This window comes from Centropristis striata, chromosome 21 (genome assembly GCF_030273125.1).
Source record: "Centropristis striata isolate RG_2023a ecotype Rhode Island chromosome 21, C.striata_1.0, whole genome shotgun sequence".
In the NCBI taxonomy this organism is placed as follows: Eukaryota; Metazoa; Chordata; class Actinopteri; order Perciformes; family Serranidae; genus Centropristis; species Centropristis striata.
The window spans coordinates 18,868,715-18,884,461 of NC_081537.1; the positions used below are offsets into that span (position 1 = coordinate 18,868,715).

Here is a 15,747-nt window from a genome sequence, read left to right on the forward strand (position 1 = left end):
TTGGAGGACTGAACTGTTTATGGAGGCATTATGATTTTGGAAGAGACACACAGTGGCAGGTCAGAGAGGACTTCTGTAAACGTGGTGCTGTGCAAGACTGATGCTGGGTCCTGATAGTGGCTCAGAGCGCTCCTCAGTGAGTGAAGTGACATCTCTCTCTCTCTTCTTCTTCTTCTTTTTCTTCTCCTGTGTGCGTGCGTGCGTGCGTGCGTGCGAGTGTGTGTGTGTGTGACCTCAAAGCTTATCTCTATAAATGGATTTGTGTTGGTGCACTCGGAGATCTCGGTGTGATGCTGTAATCTGATTGACCACAACCCTGGAGAGGTGGACGAGTCAAAGAGCCGTGTGTGTGTAGGTGTGTGAGATGTCCATCTGTGTTTGAGCTGGTATTTGTCACCGTGGTTCGATGTATTTTCAGCTGAGCTTAGGGTCTTGTCGGGGAAATAACGGCTGTGTGAGAGTTTTGGTGAAACGGTGTGTTTCATCTGAGGGTGTAATGCAAAAACGGAGAGGTTAAACACAGAAAATACATTGTTTTTATGCACACAGACCTACTGTAGCATCTGGCCTGCTGGTACAGCGCCGGAAATGATTTGTTATTGCTCCCTGTTTGTGTGTGTGTGTGTGTGTGTGTGTGTTATGTTGCTGTGAAAACTCTTTGTACAGGTTTGCACATTTTGGATGTGAAGCAAATGTTCACCTCATGTTCTTGAAGCTCATTTGAATGCATGACTGTTCTTGCACTGCATGTTTATTAGCCACAAATAGCTGGTGCTCTGACTCCGCATATTAGTAGCTGTTCTTGAATCTTAAAATTTTATGAAATGCCACTAACTTCTCTCTTCCCTGTTCCTCCAAATCATGTGACTTTAAGATAAGAACTAACAAGGTTAACCGGTATATGTGGGCACATTTTTCGCATCAATTTCCCAACAAAAAACCCATAAAATACAATATGTAAATAAATAAATAATGGTAAATTGGGCTGCAGGACAAAAAATGAAAAAAAAGCAAAAATATCAGATTATTTTGACCGATATTGCAATATGATGTATGATATTGAAGGAAATTATCATTTTTGCATAATTATCATTGATAAATATATAAAAATGATCACAATGTGATTTTCATTCTGTTTTTTGTAATTCTAATCAATCATAAGTTGACTTTGATTTCCTCCAATCCATTCCACTAAATCAACCATTGGCAATCATATACTTTTAAGATGTTTTTTGTACATTGTTTGTGTCATCTTGAATTCCACCAGATCCCTGAATTTACACTGCGTGCGACTTTAAAACCTTTCTGATTGTAGGGTGCTTTTGTGGCGTCGACCCATACTTCCTCACAGTAGTGTGAATCTCGTGCAACACCCATGTTTATCTAGTGTTTATCACATGCAGTGTGGTAGTTGGTGTATGACTGTAAGGAAATGATACAGAGATAGCTGTCGACAGTCACCAGAGGCTGCCTCGTTCACCGCATACTTGCAGCTTCTGCTTTCCTTTAAATAACCATGATGAATGTGTTATTGCTGCTAAGAAAAGATAAAAAGATTAGATCATTTTATAGAGTCAGACCAATACGCGATTTGACCAAACTTTTTCTTCAGTTGCTTGTTCATTTTAATGCCCGGTACAGCTGATATATAGCCATTTTGCATGGTTTTCTTGATAATAACCAATAATAAAACCATGGAAAATGGCTAGATATCAGCTAAATTAGACTCTTATGAGCTATTTTTGTTGTTATTATTATATTTGCCCACACAAATGTACTTTTACTTCAAATCAAATCAAATCAATTAAAATTACTTTATTCATCCCCAAGGAGAAATTCAGTTAGTCTGGTAGAATCTCTTGAAGAATGAGACAGCCTGATGGCTGTAGGAGCGAAGGATCTTTTGAATCTCTCCGTCCTGTAACGGAGAGAGAGGCATTATTTGTACCAGGCATTTAAATGAACAAGAAATTGAAGAAAACAAGGGTGGTCTAATATTTTTTTCCATGGTTGTATACCTGTTTTTATGTGGACTGTGGACCTATTTTTCTCCACTCTGCAAAATTACCCAGAGAGCCACTTTCTCAAACATAAAACCTTATTAAATAGCATTTAACATTATGAAATATACAAACAATGCATTACACTGTCAGACAATTCTATAAATGATAACTGAGAAAATAAAGAATAAATGGGAATAAAATAAATAGCTAAAAAAAATACCATTACTGTCAATTCCTGACTATTTAATAAAAATTGATAGCACCAGACACCATATCTAAAAGATTTTCCGCATTATATATTGTGTAAAAAAAGTTTTCATAACGGCACATATCGGACAGCATAAACACTGATATAGAGATACGCCTTTGATGGGCCAATATCAGCCAATAATATTATCTGTCAACAGATATTTCTGTCTCTAGTTTTTTAGTAAAGTAAAGAAGGTAAGAAGATATATAGTTGTTGTTTGAATGATTCAGTTAACTTTTAACTTGAGGGAACTCTGTTTGCAGGTAAAAACATATGATGCCCATTAAATTTTCTGGCTCCTGGCTATCTTTTCCCTTTATCAAATATCCATTACCCGCTGTCTGGCTGCGACTATCTCTGCAGCAGCACTGCCTCTTCCATGCTGCGAGAGTGCACATATGGTGACACTTGGATGGACTTCCACACACAGAAGGCACATAACTAGATTTTACACATCGTATTCTGCATTCAGCAGCTTCTTTGTTGCTGTGTGTGTTTTTCCTGCAGCCTGATGCTTTGCATCCGATTGCATTACAGGAAGGTTCTTCTATTATTCAATAGTTTGCTTGATCTGATTCCACACTGTCAGACCCCATATTATTTATTTATGAGCTCTGAGATGATATGTGATTTGAAATACTCACTCGCAGTGCTTTCCAGGGAACTTAGGTGTAAATTTAAAAACTATATTACGGATTAACGATATGATCTCTCTTTTCCACTCTGTCCGGCCTTCTGAGCATGGACTCTTTAGCTCGTGCCATTATTTGGCTGTCATGGAAATCCTCAAGCATGACAACTCATTTCCCAGGATGTCATAGAGCAAATGTTGACTGCCTGTTTTCATTGAGCTCCAGGAGGGAGAGGGGTGGAGGAGATGTGTCCATTCATTTGTCGGTACAGGCTAGAAAAAAAGAGAGAAACGGGGAGAGAGAACCCCACACACAAACACACACACACACCCTCCTCTTGCTCGGCTAGACGAGAACGTCGCCATAGCAACCGCTCGGCATGCTCGCCGCCACTAGCAGGTGGAAATCTTGTATCTCCAAAATGTCAAAGTTGCAAGAGCAGAGGGAGGAAGACGTATGAGCGTGTAGTTTTGATTTCCTTTGATATGGTTTCATATTTTAAAGAATACCTGTTTAAGTTTTCACCTATAATCCTTCAGTTGAAGGTAAAACGGTACTTACCAGGTTTCCACATTAAAACGCTGCCTCCAGATTCTTTGGCTGCTCAGCATTCCCAGGTAGATAAATTGTGCTCCTCGTCCCCTTTTCCCTGACACCCCCCCCCCCCCTTTCAGGCCTCATGTGGGTAATGGAAGGGATTATATATTAGATGGCGCCAACCTGCAATCTCTATTACAGCATATGTGCAGTGTGCCAGTAATTTCTCATACACATAGACTAAAATAGTAAAAAAAAAAAAAAAAAACGCATCCAGTTGAATATCTAACTCTCTTTGGGATCAAAATAAATATGTTGGCAACGAGACTGAAACAGGCTTTATGTAAAACTTGGCTCCAAATCTGGGCTGATATGCATAAATTTACCGTCAGTAGATTTGGAAATCAGGGGAAATCTTTTTTGTTTCCAAACGAGGTTAGCTCTGGATACAAAGTGATGTGCACTAGGAGTTGGTGTCTTGGAAGTCTAATTTGCATTATATGAGCTCTGTAAAATGTTATTCCCCCCAAAAAAATTATCTAATTTGTCTCTCCTGACTAATTCAGAAGAGTTTTTTTTCTTCACCATTGTTACACTTTGTGACCATCTGCTTGTCACCCCTGGGCAGCTCCTTAGACGTTGTGCCATCTTCACCGTTCCTTTTCTGATGAGGGAAATGTTCTTCAGAATTTCCCTCGAAGCTAAATTGAATCATTATGCATGAAGGGTAACCTATAGAGGGTATATATGCTGTTTCACAATGCTCCAGGGTCTCCTTATTACTTCACAGCCTCCTTCTTTGAGGAAGCTGTCCTCTGCTCTTAACTGCACTCTGTTCTTGCTACATCGGTCCTGCTCAATACAGGAACTGCATCACACCTTCCCTTTTCCTTTACATTCTCCTCTGCGTCTGTCTTTGCTGTGATGTCAACTGTCTAACATGCTCTCCGCCCTGTCCTTTTCTCTCTCTGTTAATATAAAGGTGGAGAGCAGCATCCTTTTAAGGCTAGCAGTGCCAGGCTGGCTGCTGCTGCTCCATGAGCCCCTGGAAGTGAAGCGCTGAGACCCACATCTGACCGCTGCCTGGATCCAGGGACGTCTCTCCTCGCTGGGCCGTGAGAGCAGACCTCACCCCCCCTACTTCCAGCTTCTGTCCAACCTCTCACTGAAGACGACAATGTGACTTCTGGACTCTTCCAGAGCCATGTGACCTGCTATTATGGATCGGAGAATCAGCATACATTGAATCAACACTCATCCAGGTAATTTAACACGCTGCGGCCTGCACACATAACACCACATCAGTATATTTAGCTGCTGATACAAGCTTCTTACAAGTTCACACTTGAGTTAATTTGGACACAGAATTTTATTTTATTTGCACTTTTTATTTATGCATATGGTATCAACACTTCTTGGCATATTTGTAACCCTTCCGACACTTCCTCAATCTGTTGGTTCATGGCTGTGCCTTGTTGTCAGTGTCAGATGGTAAAAAGGGACCAAGAAACAGGAAGCAGTGAGTGAGAACAGTAGTGAGAGCAGAAGACAGCACGGTTACAGTGTAGTGTACAGAAGTAAAACTGTACGATATCATAAGCAGTATAATATAAAATGGTATGGTTTGTATCCATACTGTGTTATTTGATAAGTACATGTGAATGGGAGTCTGTAAAAGAGTCATTCTCGACTTTGTATCAAATTTATTTATTTATTTTTTTAGCCCCTGGGTCTTCAACAGAGGGCCAGTGACCCCCTAGGGCAGGGGTAGGCGACCTGCAGCTCTGGAGCCACATGCCACATGTGGCTCTTCAGGCCATCTGCAGTGGCTCCCTGTGGCTGTGACAAAAATAATACAGGTGCATCTAAATTAGAATATCATAGAAAAGTTTTATTTATGTCAATAATTCAATTCAAAAAGTGGAAATAACACATTATATCGATCCATTATACACAAAATGAAACATTTCATGTCTTGGTTTATTTAATTTCTTCTAATTATAATGATTATGGCTTACATTTAATGAAGACCTAAAATTCAGTGTCTCAAAAAAGTATTATATATAAATATTACAAAAGACCAATTTTAAAAGTATGTTTAATATGGAAATGTTGGCTTCTGAAAAGTATGTCGATCTATATGTACGCAATACTTGGTTGGGGCTATTTGACTTGAACTACTGGAAATGGACTTTTCCATCATACTCTATTGATCTAAATGAAATGTTTATTTCTTTACATTTTTAATTGAATTCATCATTGTTGTAGGCCCAAAGCAATTAGTTTTCTTCAGTTATAAAAAAGTGTAGATTATATACGACAGTAAAAATGTTTTAAAACATTTTAGTCAACTAAAATCTGCATCATATCGGACCAGAGGATGATGATTCATGCAGTCATTTGAGCCAGATAAGCTATGCTGAATCAACTATATATAGTAACCAATAACTTAACTACACATTAATGAAACATTTGTCTAAATCAGTAGTTCTCAACCTTTTTGAGTCGTGACCCCCAATTTGACATTCGTGTTGTCCGCGACCCCCGCTCAACCAAAAAAGACACAAAATGATAGAAAAAAACTAAAATACTTAAAAAAGAAACAAAATGACCAAAAAAGACACAGAATTACCAAAAATGACACTAAATTACTAAAAAAGACACAGAATTACCAAAAAAGACACAAAATGGCCCAAAAAAGAAACAAAAGACACAAAATGACCAAAAAGACACAAAATGACCAAAAAAAGTAAACAAAATGTCCAAAAAAAGACACAAATTGACCACAAAATTATCAAAAAAAGACACATAATGACCAAAAAAGACACAAAATGACCAAAAAAAGACACAAAATGACCAAAAAAGACACAAAATGACCAAAAAAAGACACAAAATGACTAAAAAAAGACAGAGCTGACTTCCAAAATGATTTGGCGACCCCCAGAAATCATATCGCCAATTGGGGTCCCGACCCCAAGGTTGAGAATGGCTGGTCTAAATAACTGTGTTGTTATCCCAACAATGCATTACAGTGTACATTTTAATAGCCTAACCCCTTGTAGACAATTGTCGCAAATTCGCCTCAAACTGCTTCCAGTTGTTAATGCATATTCAACACATACCATGAATGATACATAAATATGATCATGGAACAGCTGTGATTGTAAGGAAACATATGTTGTTATTCAATTTCAAAAGTAATCTACAGAATTGAATAACCATTATGCACAATTATACAGAATGTTGCTACTTTGCGTCATAGCTAAATTCATATCTATTGTATGTGATTTACTGAAATTTCCACTTAATTTAGCATCTGCTTGAAAGCAAAAGCACAAATATTTTTTTTAAAATATATAAATAAATGTAGGCAATAAGGGGTTAATATTGCATGCACCAACAAGGTGTGTTGAAATATGGCAGTAAAGAGCACCCTACATTTTAAGTGGGTCCAGTTGAATGTGCAACACAATTTATGCAGTATATGAGGAGGTCCCAGCTTCAAAAATGTAGACTTGGCCTGGAAAATGTTGAAGATCCCTGCCCTAGCCTGTAAAAACAGGCTCTTTATTAATATATATTTTCACCTGAGACTTTGACTCTCAACTGACATAAGTGCAGTGTATTGTTGACATTATGTTGGCAGATTTTTTAGGGTTTTTGCTTCTAACAGCTTGTTTTGACATTCAAGTGGCCAGTATAATACAGACAGGTATCACTGTTAGACATGATGGGGAAACTAAAGTAGACAAATGGAAGTAAATCCAGACATAAAGCAATTACACATTTTTTCTTTTTTTAATTGAGATGGTTCTTTCTCAATTTGTAGTCTCCGCCATCAACTGAGGTCACAGCGGCTCTCCCAGCTGGATAGTCTGTTTCTGTCAATTAGAACACTTGCACAGTCTCTATATTTAACTACAGATTCACTTTCCTGTTATTACACCTACGCTTGGTGGCTAATAGGAGATTTTATAGTTATGAAAGCATCTCAACACCCGAGTTTTTGACTTATTTTGACTAGTATTTAACAATCCCCTTCATTGTTGTGGAAAATCAAATATTTTGGTCCCCACCAAGCTTTAAAGCCCCATGGAGGTGTTTGACCTTGGAATAACAAAGAAAAGAGGAACATACAGTTGATAGAGGAATGGAAAACAAAGCCTGAAGTCAAAGACGGAAGGCAGGAGAAAGGAGAGGAGACTGTGTGTGTGTTTGTGTTAAAATGTGTGGCTTGTCCGTCCACATGTGTCTGCATGTGTACATATCTTATCCAGAGTTTTTGTCGAGAGTGTGTGGCAGTCTTGCTCCCATTTCCGCTCTGGAGCAGAGCTGCACAGGAAGGCTGGCTGGTTGGCTGGCTGCACAGGAAAGGAAACAGTCTCTATCAAACAGCAGATGGAGGACAGCATGTGCTTACACTGCAGAAACACACACACACACATACACACACAGGTCTGCATGCATGCATTCCTACACACACACATAAGGAACAATGTGCAAATACAAGAGCGTTTATCAAGAGTGTGACCCAGATCGCACATCGCTGTTGTCAGCTGAGGAGAAGTTTTCTTACAGTTCTAGCTGAACGAGGGAGATAGAGGACACTCTGACTTTTCAAATGCTCTTTAGAAATGTTTTCATAATAGCAAAGACGAAGGTTGCTTTGCCCTCTTGACATTTCTCAAAAAAAAATCCCTCCTCATTGTATTTGTACTTTACATAGTGCTGCAGTACCCTCTCACTCCTCAACCTCTAAATCTCCATCTCCTCTAAAGAAACAGAGCTGGGTCAAAAATGATTTGCACATACTGTAGGCGTGTGTTGGAGAAATGAAAAAATCAGATAAGGTAATAAAATTACTTTCTAATACAGTCTAAACATTTTTAGTACAGAAGACAGACAAGAGCTTCTTTAAGAAGAAGTTACAGGTCTGTGAAACCAGAAATCTTGCTTGTTTGTGGGTGACATGATACTTATTTTCCACCAAAATTTACAAATAAATTCTTTAAAAATCCTACAATGTGATTTCCTGGATTTTTTTCTGATTTCTGTCTTTCATAGTTTAAGTGTATCTATGATGAAAATTTCAGACCTCTCTCATCTTTTTTTAAGTAGGAGAACTTGCACAATGAGTGGCTGACTAAATACTTTTTTGCTCCAATGTAGTTCAAATATGCACTGTGATCATTGCTCAGGCAAGATATTTTTTTTATTTAAATGTGCACTTTATAGAGCTTTGATTTAAAAAAAATGAAATCATTTTATATATATATGTATATATATAAATATGACTTTTAGTCCATATCGCCCAGCCTTACTTGGCCGCCATGAATCGATATAATATTGCCACGCACCTCTACAATTTAGTTGTCATTCTCATCTCATCAGTATCAGCAAAGCTCATATTTTGACCCTTCTCAAAATAAAGATGGACCCTTGTGTTACCTCTGAGGCCTGCAGGTCAAACACATTTGTCTGTTGTTGAGATTTAGTGATGCCCAATATGTCATCACCTCCTCCTCCTCCTCCTCCTCCTCCTCCTGCCCCCCGCCTGGTGTGTATGTCCATGATTTCTGATGGCCTGTCACGCCTCCATGCCTCTGTCAGGAGTTGTTAGTGGCGGGCCAGGTCTCCCCCTGCACGTCGGCCCTCTTGCAGAGCTTTTGTCAGCAGCGTGTGAGGACTGGATGTTGCACTTCCTTTTTCCAAGAGGGCAGCAGGTTCTCCGAGAGGCCTTCGACATAGATCAGTTATTTGCTCTCCATATGGTGTGTGTGTGTTCCTTCTCATTGCTGCTTAGGAGGGAGGACAATGAGGCTCACTATGGTTCCCAAGGCCCTGCAGAATGACTCATATTCCTATAGAATTCAGTCAGAGAGCAAACAACAGGGTTACACAATCTTAATCAACAAAGTGCTGCTCATAATGTGCTCTGCAGGGGCCGTGATCCTACGAAAGAGGATTGTGAAAAATGTGTTAGGTTGGGGTTTGGGTTTGGGCAACATAATTACTGTGCTACCACTTCCAGTTTCTCCTACTGTAGGCTGCTGTTAGAATGAGAAGTCTCTGGGAATCTGGACTGTTGACTGCTGTGAAAATACCAGTTGTTTCTCTGCTTGTTTGTCAAACCTGTTGTCGCCAGGTGTGTGATAAGGGAGCATTAAAGGGGCCTGTTATTCTGGGAAGATGAAGTACGATACTGCGGTTTTGCTATGGAAACAGGAGCTGCTCGACAGTAAAACCTCGCTTCCCATGCAGACAGTCTGGGGACATGTCAAGAACCAGTCCTCACATCCCATTTTAAAGACTCACAGGAGGGTTTTACAGGCTGCGTCTGCACCATGCAGACAGGTCTGCTCTATCTCTGCAGAGCAGCAGAGGCAGGCTCCTCAACCTCGCAGCGTGGGACGTTCACTTATCCCTTCTGGTCCCACATCTCCTCTCCTCCTCTTTTCCTCCCCTCAGAATCAAGTGGCTTTTTGTTCTCCCGTAGCAGTGCTTATCACTTGTTTCTCCACCGCTGCCCTCCCCCCTCCTCCCCATCCTTCCCTCAGGGCATGAAAAGATATTTTTGGGGGGATAGATCTTGTCTGTCCTGTGCAGATCCCAAAGGACTGTGGTTATCTCCGTCTGAAAATCGGGGTTCTGTGCTAGATCCCCCTATTTCTCTGGGGTTTTTTTTCTAGCTTTCTGTTTATCCCCAGTCTCTGCATCAGCATTGATGTTAAATAAATCTCACGGCAGTAGAAAAGCATTCTGGATTGTCATCATTACAGGCAGTGACACTGTCATTTATTCTAATTCATTTGAGTGAAGTAGGTTTCTTTTTCCCAGAGGATTTCTCAATTGCCTGTTATTTCTACGCTTGAATAACATGACATAAAAATGAGCCATACATTCTCAGGGGAGGAAGTCTGGTTGGTTGTAATACTCTCTAAACCCAGGCTCCCAGACGCCATCTGAGTCAGCGGTTATGATTCTGCATAGAACTACATTCTAATCTGTTTAATCCTTTTTAGTGACCATTAAAACTTTCTAGAAAGGACCTCTGATGGATTTATGGTCAGTTAAAGAGGTGATTTAGCCATAATGTGACCACCAGTCATAGTTTTGTTTATTGTTTCAGATTTATTCTGATATATAAGCTTGTCATCAGAGAGGATGTGGTTCCTGAAGGGCTAATGTTTCTGCATTGATTGCAATAAGTAAATGCATCAGAACAACTATAAAGTAACAGCACAGTCGAACCAAGTTCATATCCATAGAATGGCAGTGAGTCTTACAGTTTATTGACAGAAAGAGTCCTGATAAAAAAACTCTTTATATTTTTGGCTACACTATGAGTATTGTGATGATAACATGTTTGTTTTTTTTGTAGAGTCAGACAATGATAGATAGATGGATTGTCCAATCACCTGCCAAGTATTTTATGAAAGTGCCCGCCCCTTTTCCAACAGTTTCCAAATACAGATTCTCTCATGGTTCTGTGTAACAAACCATCTGGTACGTCAGTTTATAAGCCTCCTACAGTTTTCCAAAAACCTTAAAGGAATAGTTCACCATTTTGTGCAATACACTGATTTGTTTTCCTGTCGAAAGTTAGATGAGAAGATTGATAACACTGTTGAAGTAGCCAGCATGTAATTAGCTTAGCTTAGCATATGAAATATTCCAGCACATATCTCCCCACAAACAGAAACTAAAATTTGTAGTGCTATCAATCTCCTTATCTAACTCTTAAAGTAGAAGTAAAAATTAACAAATCTGAGTAGTATTAGAGAACATTTTTTGTCTTCAAATTGCACAAATAAAATGCCAAATTACACACAATGCACTTATGACTAGTTGCTCTACTGCAGCTTACTACAGCACCTACATGGATTTCCAAGGGACTACTCTCTGTGTTCTTTAGTGTGTTTTTTGTTTTCCCCAAAGACAAGTATTTCTTGTCTTAATTTCTGTTAAATTCATTTTTTTCCAAAGCTGTAGGAGGCTGTTGGTTGGCTGAAGTTGTCCCAGTCACATACCAGAATTGTCCTTTAACCATTTGAAGAATGCAGGTTCACCTACAGGTGCATCTCAATAAATTAGAATATCATGGAAAAGTCCATTTCCAGTAGTTCAATTCAAATAGCCCCAACCAAGTATTGAGTGCATACAGATGGACATACTTTTCAGATACCAACATTTCCAATTTTTAAAATTGGTCTTTAGTAATATTAACAATTTTTTGAGACACTGAATTTTAGGTCTCCATTAAATTTAAGCCATAATCTTTATAATTAGAAGAAATTAAATAAATTAAAACGTGAAATGTTTCATTCTGTGTGTAATGGATCTATATAATGTGTTATTTCCACTTATTGAATTTAATTACTGTCATAAATAAACTTTTCTATGATTTTCTAAATTATTGAGATGCACCTGTATACTTAGACCTACAAAAGAGATTCTTGTCTTTCAGCAGCCTGAGAGCTCATTATTTACCACTGTATGTTACATGCATTTCCTCCTCTTAATGGATCTATAAGGTGAGCAGTAAATTCCCCATGCATCACCACACTGACAGGCTCCCAGCTTTATGCACAATCCCTTTTTCTTCTTCTTCCTCAGTTTTTCCTGCTCCATGTCTCTCACACTAATACCTGTTCATAGCAGAGTGCCGGTAATCACAGAGTGCTGGGTGATAATGAGAAGTGTCAAAACGCTGGTTTCGTCATTTCCAGCCCAGCTGCTGCGCATTACGTCGGCTATCGACGGCTCTGATCCCAGGCCGTAATTGCTCTGCCTCTGAATAATTGAAAGAGGGGAGGAAATCCCAGAGGTGTCAAGGTGGGAGAAAGATGGATGCTGTGTTGTCCGATGCTGTCAGGTCTGGAGGTGTAAGGGGCCTGGAGAACATGATGAGACCCTCACTGGGAGATTGTCCCCACACACATGATGGACCACCAGTAGAATGATTTCTGGCACGGTGGTCCTCAAACAGACCCTGGCACACGTGTTTCCCATGGATCCCCGCTGAAGTGTTTGCAGCTATGTGTGCGTGCCCATGTGAGCGTGTGTATTTCATGCCAGGCGACCAGGCAGTGTAGCTGTGCATGCCAATTGTTAGCAGATTTGGGGCTGAAACGTATGCATGAAGCGTGTTTGTGCAGGCGTGTAAATCTGTGGATCAGAAGTGATTTAAAGACCTACTGGCTCCTTGGAAAAATTTGCTCTGGCAGTGTGTGTGTCTCTCTCTCTCTTACACACACACAACCATGTGAACACACGGACTAAATGACACTCGGAGAAGCTCAGATGTGGTGTTTGCTAGTGCAGGCTGGAGTAAATATGTAGCTACTACCAATTACGCTCTTGGTTTCCAGGCCTCACCAGAATGTGACAGTAGTTTTTAAATGCTGTAAACGCTGACAACATTAACTTATACGCCAAATGAGAGCTGCTCTAAAATGTTATGGCTGGAATGTTTTTAAGAGGATTATCAATAATCGCTTCACATCTAGCACCGTGTTATTTTTAACTAATATGCTGCAGCTAAAAGCTCTTATTTCCAGTGAGGACTGCTCTAATGGCAGCACTTTCAGGGTCAGACGCAGTAGCTGCCATATCTCAGTCAACAGGATGTTATGGCCTGAACCTGGCAACCAAACACAGTTTCTTTCCCCCCTGTCAGTAGCTAATGTTGTTGTCCTTTTGTTCTTTTATTCAGTAAATGTTTCTCTCCTGCATGCAAACATTAACATGAGCATACATAGGAGCATATGCATTTCTTAGCACATTCAGCTGAGGTCTCCATGGGAGATGCTACGTTTGTTCCCACAGAGGTGGAGGGCTGACACTGCAGAGCGGAGCCAGCGGGTCTCCAAGGTCATTACCACTGCCACAGCGTCTGGGCGCCCTGGGAAGGAGGCAGGAATTGATTAATGGCAATGCTGGGAGCGCAGGAGGGAGGAGCCCAGATTGGCGAGAGAGCAGCGCTGCAGAGTTGTTACTGTATAATGGTGCTAAAGATAGTGCTGGTGTGAGATACTGCAACGTGTGACACAGTACAACAATCCAGATATTTATAGTGATACATTTATATAGAAAAAGTTACAATCTACACTCAAAGTGTATTTATATACTTAGGGCACCTTCCTAGCTCACTATTGGATGCATTGTCATAATTTTAACATAAAGTAGTCGAACATATAAACTCACCAACCACTTATTTAGCTACAAGGTGTACCTAATAAAGTGGCCAGTGTTCTGCTGCAGCCCATCTGCTTCAAGGTTGGACATGTTGTGTGTTCAGAGATGGTCTTCTGCAGACCTTGGTGGTAACGAGTGGTTATATTTAGTAGTAGTTACTGTTGCTATTCTCCTCTGACATCTGACATCAACAAGGCATTTTGACCCAGAGGACTTTCTTTTCTTCTCACGAGATATTCTCTCTTTTTCCATTCTCTCTGTAAACCCTAGAGATGGATTGTTTGTGAAAATGTCAGTAGTTTCTGAAATACTTCGACCAGCCCATCTGGCATAGGGATGGCACAGTTCAGGATCCTTATGTAACTTCTGATACTGATACCAATCCAATCGTTTTTTTCTCTTAAACAACTAAGCTCTAGGGTTGTCACGATACTAACATTTTCAACTCGATACCATTTTCGATACCACAAGGATATAAGACCCCAAAATTTAACAGAAATATTTTTATTAACAAAAATGCAACATGTAAAAATTAACAGAACCACAGGTTAAATATGTATAATAAAAAAAAACAGTTGTGCAAAAAGAAACTGCAACTATGATAACAAGCTTCAGGTCTGAGGTAGTGCAAAAAATAAATAAATACAATAAACAATAACAATTAGAACAATATTTTCGACTGTGTGTGTTGCTGTTTGGTTGCAGGTCAACTTTTCTCTGCTTCATTCTGGGACTTCAAGAGAGGAAATAACACTTTTCAGTCACCAACATTTATGTAACTTATTATCGATACTTTTGAAAATGAGTATCGTATCCGGATACAACGTTTTAGTATCGATACTTTTTTGAGTATCTATACTTTTGACAACCCTACTAAGCTCCCATCTAAAAACATCATGCTCAAACTGTGAAACACCTACTCCCCTAAAGGAAGAAATACATTGCCCACAACAATACCAGTTTTAGTATTCTTTTATTGTTTTCATTGTTTGTTTTTTATTTATTACTATATTCGTGTATGGTTTTATTGTATTTTAATAACTGTACATCATTTTGGTCAACTGAGGTTGTTTTTATATGTGCTCTATAAATAAGCTTTGACTTGACCTCAATATAACACTAACTGTTCACATGCTGCTCACCTTTCTCTGCGGCAGATCACCCAAAATTTAGTGAAGTATCTACATAATAGTTTAGGCCTATGGATCGGATTCTACTTTTTTTTCTTCTTCCGATATCCAATCCAAAGATTTTGGGCAATATAGACCAAATACCGATACTTAATATCAAATATCGTTATATGTTCAGCAGGTCATCTTGACCATGTCTACATAAATGCTTTGAGTTGCTGCCATGTGATTGGCTGATTAAATATTTGTATTAACTAGCAGTTGATCAGGTGTACCTAATAGAGTGGCCAGTGAGTGTACATTTAGCATTGTATAATCTTTAAAATTGTGGACATATATGATGTCAACATTTTTTTTTTTATTAAACATCAATACATGAATTGCCTTTTACAGCTAGTGTTTCTGACTGGTCCAGGTGTGTTTAACATCATACTGAACTCGCTCCTTCTCACTGATTTGTTCTCACTGTTCCTCCGGAGCTGTCAACTGAGACAAAGGGAGGGATTGACATCAGGTTCTCAGGTTTTCAGAGTGTGTCGGTATGCTGGGTTTTATTGTCTTTGAAAGAGGTGACGCCTTCAACACCCGACAGGTTCCACGCTGGTGGCACTGCTGCTGGTCAGGTTACCATGGGAACACATTGTGAGGAACGGTGGTATATATGTTAAAACAAATCTACATTTACACAGATTATATATAAAATGATAAAATATACATTATATATAATTACAATTATATATAATAAATAAATAATATATATAATAAATAATATATTTAATTTAAGAAATATGGATTTATGTAATTAAAAACAAATATACATTATATGTATAAATAATAAAATATATAATAAATGAATAAAATTTATAAAATATATATATAATAGATATATATTTAAAAAAGTAAAAAGAAACTAGTTTAGTTAGTTAATCAATTCATTGATTAAAAAAAAGAATATACACACCACATTCAGGGACTCTTTCACTCTACTTTTTTTATTT

The 15,747-nt window shown here is 39.0% G+C and overlaps 1 protein-coding gene across 2 annotated transcripts in view; it reads left to right on the forward strand.

Moving 5' to 3' along the window:
* ptprea (protein tyrosine phosphatase receptor type Ea) overlaps positions 1-15,747 on the forward strand; it is a 69,829-nt gene that overhangs the window by 30,373 nt on the left and 23,709 nt on the right. For both annotated transcript variants that reach the window (XM_059324428.1, XM_059324429.1), the window contains exon 2: positions 4,405-4,684. The gene's annotated coding sequence lies outside the window, so the exon portion shown is untranslated. The remainder of the gene's footprint in view (positions 1-4,404; positions 4,685-15,747) is intronic.